The sequence below is a fragment of the Venturia canescens genome, chromosome 4 (genome assembly GCF_019457755.1).
Source record: "Venturia canescens isolate UGA chromosome 4, ASM1945775v1, whole genome shotgun sequence".
Lineage (NCBI taxonomy): Eukaryota > Metazoa > Arthropoda > Insecta > Hymenoptera > Ichneumonidae > Venturia > Venturia canescens.
In genome coordinates, this window is record NC_057424.1 from 282,310 (window position 1) to 290,000 (window position 7,691).

The 7,691-nt window shown below is 35.7% G+C and overlaps 1 long non-coding RNA gene across 1 annotated transcript; it reads right to left on the minus strand.

The window, feature by feature from the left end:
* Positions 1–4,530: 4,530 nt before the first annotated feature.
* LOC122409456 (uncharacterized) lies at positions 4,531–4,780 on the minus strand. Its single transcript, XR_006260693.1, has 2 exons — positions 4,724–4,780; positions 4,531–4,617 (listed from the first exon to the last, which is right to left on the minus strand). It is a non-coding gene; the product is annotated as an uncharacterized lncRNA (long non-coding RNA).
* Positions 4,781–7,691: the final 2,911 nt, after the last annotated feature.

Genomic DNA, 7,691 nt, shown 5'->3' on the forward strand with positions numbered 1-7,691 from the left:
GGCGCAAGGCCTACCTTCACTTTCATTGCGCCTTTAGGCTTAACAGATCCCAATGACTCGCGCACATGTTAGACTCCTTGGTCCGTGTTTCAAGACGGGTCCTGAAAGTACCCAAAGCAGTAGCGTCGCCGACCGGTATTTAGAGCCAGTCCCAGGACACCGCCGGCCAACAGCTGGCCAGGCCCGGTGACGGCGCTAAGTCCGTACATCCGGGAAACACTGGCCTCGCTTGCGGCGGGCCGGACGCAGTTCAAATTGCGACTCAATACCGTGCGAGTACCGCCGGGCAGCTGGTCGGACAACCGGGGGTCTGCCACATGACGCCGTGAAGCGTAACACATGACAGGCTCCCACCCGGGTCGTAGACCGACACCCAACGGGTCGCGACGTCCTACTAGGGGAGAAGTGCACGACGACGACACCCGGCAAAAAAATCACCAAAAAATAAATGCTCGATGATTTATAAGAAGTTGTTCGATCTATTCTCTGGAAATTTGCTTCAATAATGAGCAATTCATTACTAAAGGTTATAAAAAAAAACTATTTCAAACGTAATGAATAAAAAAAATGAATCTGTTAAATCTTGGTAATGTATGAAAAACATTTGGTTCAAAGGAACAAAAGGTTGTCAAATAAATGCAAAAGGGACGAGTACATCGGATGACGAATAAACAAAATTTTTAACATAATGGTATGTAAAAAAATTACGAAACCAACTGTGTTTGAATAAAACAATTAAGAAAAGCTTTCACAAATCATGAAAAAACATTATATTAAAAAAAATAAAAATCTGGAATTATTTTGTAAAGGAAAAAAAAATCAAATAGAACGTGAAAAATTCATTCTTACGGGAAGTATCCGGAACTTGAGAAAGTTCTAAAACTTGCTTCAAATGAGCAATTCATTACTAAAGGTTATAAAAAAACCATTTCAAACGTAATGAATAAAAAAAATGAATCTGCTAAATCCTGGTAATGTATGAAAAACGTTTGGTGTTCAAATGAACAAAACGTTGTCAAATAAATGCAAGTGACGAGTACATCGGATGGCGAATGAAAAAAATTAAAAACATAATGGTATGTAAAAAAAATTATGAAACCAACTGTAAATAATTTCAACAACACAATTAAGAAAAGCTTTCACAAATCGTGAAAAAAATATTATATTTAGAAGAAATACAAATCCGTAATTATATTGTAAAGGAAAAAAAAAATCAAATAGAACGTGAGAAATTCATTCCTACGGGAAGCATCCGGAACTTGAAAAAGTTCTAGTGAATCAAAAAGTTACCAAAAAATCGCATCAAAGGTAAAAGTCATTTGTTACTCTATGGTGACAGATACTTAGAAGAAAATCGATTCTTCTCAGACTTTCAGGATCCCTTGGTATTCACAATATTCGATGTCGATTTCGTGTCGGTACAAATTATGTTTAAATATGTGCTAAAAGTACTTGTCCGGCCCATCACTTTTCATTCAAATTGCTCATTCAAATAAGAATCAAACTAGACCTTAATTAATGTATTATTTTTATGGAACTAGTATTAACGCTGCCGTTACACGCCCACCTGAATTCGAACATCATCTCATATATGCTCGGCGGCAACTATTTCTTCGCAACAATTCACTCATGTTTTTATGTTGATTTTAACAAAGTACAATTGTGTATGTGATAATAAAAAAAAACGAGATTATACAGACGAATCCTCTCGAAAATTTAAATTTGAATGAGCAATTTGAATGAAAAGTGATGGGCCGGACAAGTACTTTTAGCACATATTTAAACATAATTTGTACCGACACGAAATCGACATCGAATATTGTGAATACCAAGGGATCCTGAAAGTCTGAGAAGAATCGATTTTCTTCTAAGTATCTGTCACCATAGAGTAACAAATGACTTTTACCTTTGATGCGATTTTTTGGTAACTTTTTGATTCACTAGAACTTTTTCAAGTTCCGGATGCTTCCCGTAGGAATGAATTTCTCACGTTCTATTTGATTTTTTTTTTCCTTTACAATATAATTACGGATTTGTATTTCTTCTAAATATAATATTTTTTTCACGATTTGTGAAAGCTTTTCTTAATTGTGTTGTTGAAATTATTTACAGTTGGTTTCATAATTTTTTTTACATACCATTATGTTTTTAATTTTTTTCATTCGCCATCCGATGTACTCGTCACTTGCATTTATTTGACAACGTTTTGTTCATTTGAACACCAAACGTTTTTCATACATTACCAGGCTTTAGTAGATTCATTTTTTTTATTCATTACGTTTGAAATGGTTTTTTTATAACCTTTAGTAATGAATTGCTCATTTGAAGCAAGTTTTAGAACTTTCTCAAGTTCCGGATACTTCCCGTAAGAATGAATTTTTCACGTTCTATTTGATTTTTTTTTTCCTTTACAAAATAATTCCAGATTTTTATTTTTTTTAATATAATGTTTTTTCATGATTTGTGAAAGCTTTTCTTAATTGTTTTATTCAAACACAGTTGGTTTCGTAATTTTTTTACATACCATTATGTTAAAAATTTTGTTTATTCGTCATCCGATGTACTCGTCCCTTTTGCATTTATTTGACAACCTTTTGTTCCTTTGAACCAAATGTTTTTCATACATTACCAAGATTTAACAGATTCATTTTTTTTATTCATTACGTTTGAAATAGTTTTTTTTTATAACCTTTAGTAATGAATTGCTCATTATTGAAGCAAGTTTCCAGAGAATAGATCGAACAACTTCTTATAAATCATCGAGCATTTATTTTTTGGACTACACGAGTAACACGTCGGGTTTCACTCATCAGTCGAGGTTACATAAAACATAAATGTACTTGTCTACAATTTTTTTACAGCACTCATGCTGTTTTCACGGTTTGATTTGACTACTTTTTGTGCACTGTGAACTTGAAAAAAATTCACAGGACATGTTACGACACAACTATTATCGTTAATTCATTTTTTTGTTCGTTCCAAGAAATACACATAACTATTCTTGGCGTTTCTCGGCCAACTTCTTTTTTCGACCTTAGCATCATCAGCAAAAACCCATGACGTACCAGATCTTAACATGTTCGTATAATGCCCTTCAAATACTGTTCGATCATGATGGAAAATAGCACTATTGACTTTATATTTTTCGCCGCAAACAGTAACTACAGCTGATGGAATACCTTTAATACTAAAATCAATCTTTGAAAGTTTCATAGTTTTTTCATCTATAGATAATATTAAAAGTTGAAGAATCAAAACGCCTTGAACAGTTGATAGCGAAGTTTTTGTTAAGAGTGTTCCCATTCCGCCACAAGCATTGCACTGATGACCTTCAATCGGATTCCACTGAGACAAACTATGTTCGATTAATTCCTGTAAAGTAAAAGCTTTTTTAACACGCGGAAAGCTCAAAACTAGTATATTATTTGCTTGTTCATCTGTGGTCGTATATTGACAAGCTTTACATCGAACTTTAATAATCAATTTATGTTCTACAACATTTTGAAGTAAATCAGATTTTTTGCAGATTCCCATGAAAAATTCAGAAACGTCGTGCTGTTTTTTTTTGAATAAACGATTCTCCTACATATTCTCTTACAACGCACGAACTCACTGATTTATTTCTTTCCACATAAGACCGAAGTAAAAGAGGTATAGAATTTTCTTTCTCCTCCGAAGTTCTGAAAAATTCTTCCCTAAGAGGTTTGCAATTGAAAATACATTGTATAATAGAATTAGCATAACACGAAACACCATCCGTATTGGTTAATCCGTTAATAGACCAGGAGCTCATATTTTTCCATTCACTTGCCGCTGATTGACACTCCATAACATTTTTGGATATAGCCCAAACAAAATCTGGAATTTTGGGAGCCCATTGTTTGGCAAACTTTATGAGGACAAGATCTGTACGAAACTTCTGTCTGAGACGATTGTATTCCCTTATAGCTAACTCATCTGCTTTTACAGAATGGGGATCGAAATTGATTAAATGTAGTCCGTCTAAGGTAGTAACACGAGAAAGACCGACATAAGTCTGTCCACAAGTGAATATAGAATTTCCTGCATTATAATTATTACCTATCAGTGTATTCGGAAAAATTTTTAATTAATAAAATAGATTTTTAGTTTCCCTACCTTGGAAATTTTTTAAAAAATTCCCTGCCTCATTGAAAGAGAAAAATATATCAAATTACGGCTAATAAAAATTCCAGATAACGCGATATTGAAAATCCAACTTACACAGAATTAGTTTTTTTGAAAAATCATTTTATTATACATTAAAGTTGTTTTAAGTACTATACAGCCAAACAAACATGCGCGCGCATATTTTATTTCCAACTTAAACTTTACTTTGTTCGATTAAAAATCATCAATACTTTCGAATAGTCTGTTATGCGGTTACAAATTCAGCGCCATTTTCTAAATTATCAAGAATTCCATCAACGCCCTCATAAATTTCTTCTCCAACCCCATTGACTCCTGAATTAACGAGTCAGAGCAAATTTCAAAATGGACCATATTTTTTACCAAAATACATTAAGCAAACTCGTTTCTGAAAAACACGATGAACCAAGCCACAAGTCCGTAACTTCGTATCAGCAACAACGAGGAAAACTGCAAAAAACGTAAATATATATATATATATAAGTGTTTCAAACCATGATTGCAATAATTTCCATCATCGACTAATTCGTAGCGTTAAACTTGGATACTGACTTACCTTGAGAAACACTTGAATCAATGGTTGTGTCTTGGCAAGAGCAACACGAAAAATGACCAAGCAGTTTGGACGGAATTCTCACAGCGAAAATCCAGAAATATTTTTTTTTTTAACTGAAATGGAATACAATTAATCACATAATGATGACTTCGTTTCTCATTCAATTTGATAGAAAACTACAAAAAAAATGCATATAAATATACCTGAATCGAAATTTCATTCTCTGTAGTATCGCACCTTCCAGAACTGAAAAGTTCTAACATATTCCCAACGAGTCTGACCCAAGAATCTCATTCCCAGTATCCACTCATTTGAAGCCCTTGGCTCAAGGAATACCTCCATATCAATCACTTGAGATCACGAAATCTGGACAATCAAGACTTTGAGCCATATATTTTCATGGAACGCTTGAGAGTGTAAAACCGTGTTGACCAACCAAACTAAGGTCATGGAAAAATCACACCGTGTCCATTTGAATCAAAAGAGTTTTATCAGGAAACACCGCTTCCACTGTAATAAAAAAAATTTTTTATTGCAATTTCATCTTCATCTATACTATTAAACTGAACGAGTTTATAGGGCTTGTGGTTTATATTCTGATTGAGGATCAAATTTTGATACCTTTATCTCAGATTTGCTGGTCCGTAACAAGTTCTGACACTTTAGGAACCTCTACGCTTGGACCATTGCGACAATCTTCAAAACCAAAAATGAAAAGGAACAGCAACAGACCGCTTCCACATTTCATTAGCACTGGAGATAAAAGATTCTGTAATCAGAAAATTACTATTATATTGAAAAATTATTCTACTTACTCAAAAGCATTGTCACCGGAGCCTGCAAGTATACTCACCCGCACTTGATCTTTCTTCATTTTCTTTGCAGATCAACGTTGATCCAAACCTCAAGAAATCTCTATCCGAAAGGAACCAAAATTTTATCTCGGTCTTCTGACTGGCAGTCTTCTAGTATGAAACTTTAACGCTGTTGATTGCAATTTCATCTTCATCTCTACTATTAACTTGTGGTTTAAATTCTGATTGAGGATCAAATTTTGATACCTTTATCTCAGACAACAAAATTTTTGCTGGTCCGTAACAAATTCTGACACTTTAGGAACCCGTGGACTTGGACCATTGCGACAGTCTTCACAACGAAAAATGAAAAGGAACAGCAACAGACCGCTTCCACATTTCATTAGCACTGGAGATAAAAGATTCTGTAATCAGAAAATTACTATTATATTGAAAAATTATTCTACTTACTTAAAAGCATTGTCACCGGAGCCTGCAAGTATACTCACCCGCACTCTATCTTTCTTCATTTTCTTTGCGGATCCAAAAATTTTTGTTGATCCAAAAATTCAGAATACGGACCAACTCAAGAAATCTCTATCCGGAAGGAACCAAAATTTTATTTCGGTCTTCTGACTGGCAGTCTTCTGCGTATGAAACTTTAACTGTTGAAAACACAATCTTGGATTTCGACCTCTATTTCGCTTTTTTTCATCTTTACTTTTTTCACCATTTTCACTAAACATTGTCCTGCTTTTAAATAGTCGGTGAATAGTCGGTGAAAACTGTTACATTCGCGATCTTTCTTTTACATCACGGAAATATATAGATATATACTTGTACTACAGAGAACTGTCAAACGCGATCTTTATAACCTCATTCATTTAACAACACACCATACGTCATATCACGAAATATATATAAGTATATACTTGTATTATGGCACCAGAAAAAAAATATATAGGTATATAAAATGTATTATGGCACCAGATTTGTCACTAAAAAAAAACAAATAAACATCAAAAATGTGTGCGAAAATCCGACCCATTTTTTGATGCTATTAAAAAATAAATAATTCATATCTCTTCAACGCGTTAAGCTACAGAGTTCGAAGAGGTCGCGATCGAAAGAAAAAAAAAATAAAAAATACGTTAACTTATAATATTCTCTGGAATACTATAGTTAATTAATTATTAAAGAAACAAATTTTGAAAATTTTCGAAAACAATTGGAAACGCTATCGCTCCGGTAAAGAGTCTCTGGCAGCAACTCGTCATGTCATGTTGTTGTTATAAATGTACTTGTCTCAGAGTCGCTGCCGCGACTCTAGATACGGACGCGTGCCGCGGGACCGAGGTCCCTGACATCGCGAACCGTACAATTGCCAGGATCGCTGACGATGAATCTCTCCATTCGAACTTTTGGGTTTCTCAGGTTTACCCCTGAACGGTTTCACGTACTCTTGAACTCTCTCTTCAAAGTTCTTTTCAACTTTCCCTCACGGTACTTGTTCGCTATCGGTCTCGTGGTCGTATTTAGCCTTAGATGGAGTTTACCACCCACTTAGAGCTGCACTCTCAAGCAACCCGACTCTAAGGAGAGATCCTCCCGAAACGCGTCTCGGTCGCTACAGGCCTGGCACCCTCTACGGGTAATTGGCCCCATTCAAGATGGACTTGGACTCGAGCATACGCCCCGGGATAAGTGGATCCTCCCGAACACTACATTTCCCAGCGGCAGTGCCGCGGGATTCAGTGCTGGGCTATTTCCTGTTCGCTCGCAGCTACTAAGGAAATCCTGGTTAGTTTCTTTTCCTCCGCTTAGTAATATGCTTAAATTCAGCGGGTAGTCTCGCCTGCTCTGAGGTCGTCGATTTTATTCAAAACCATGAGAATTTCAACACATCCGTGGGTGTGCCTGGTACGATGTTATATAACAACATACACAACACACATTTCTCTCTCCGTATGAATTTTTCATTGGCGGAAGAGCGATGCGATCAGTTCGAGACGAGTGAAAATCAAAGTGGAAACATTTCGCGTTCGATTACCCGACCTCCGAACCACGTGCTCGAACCACGCTGTTTTTCTTTCATCAAATGACACACCTTCCGATTCTCGTATGTGCGAACAATTCTTTAAAAACACGCTACATGCGAGCTCGCCCCCGTTGCG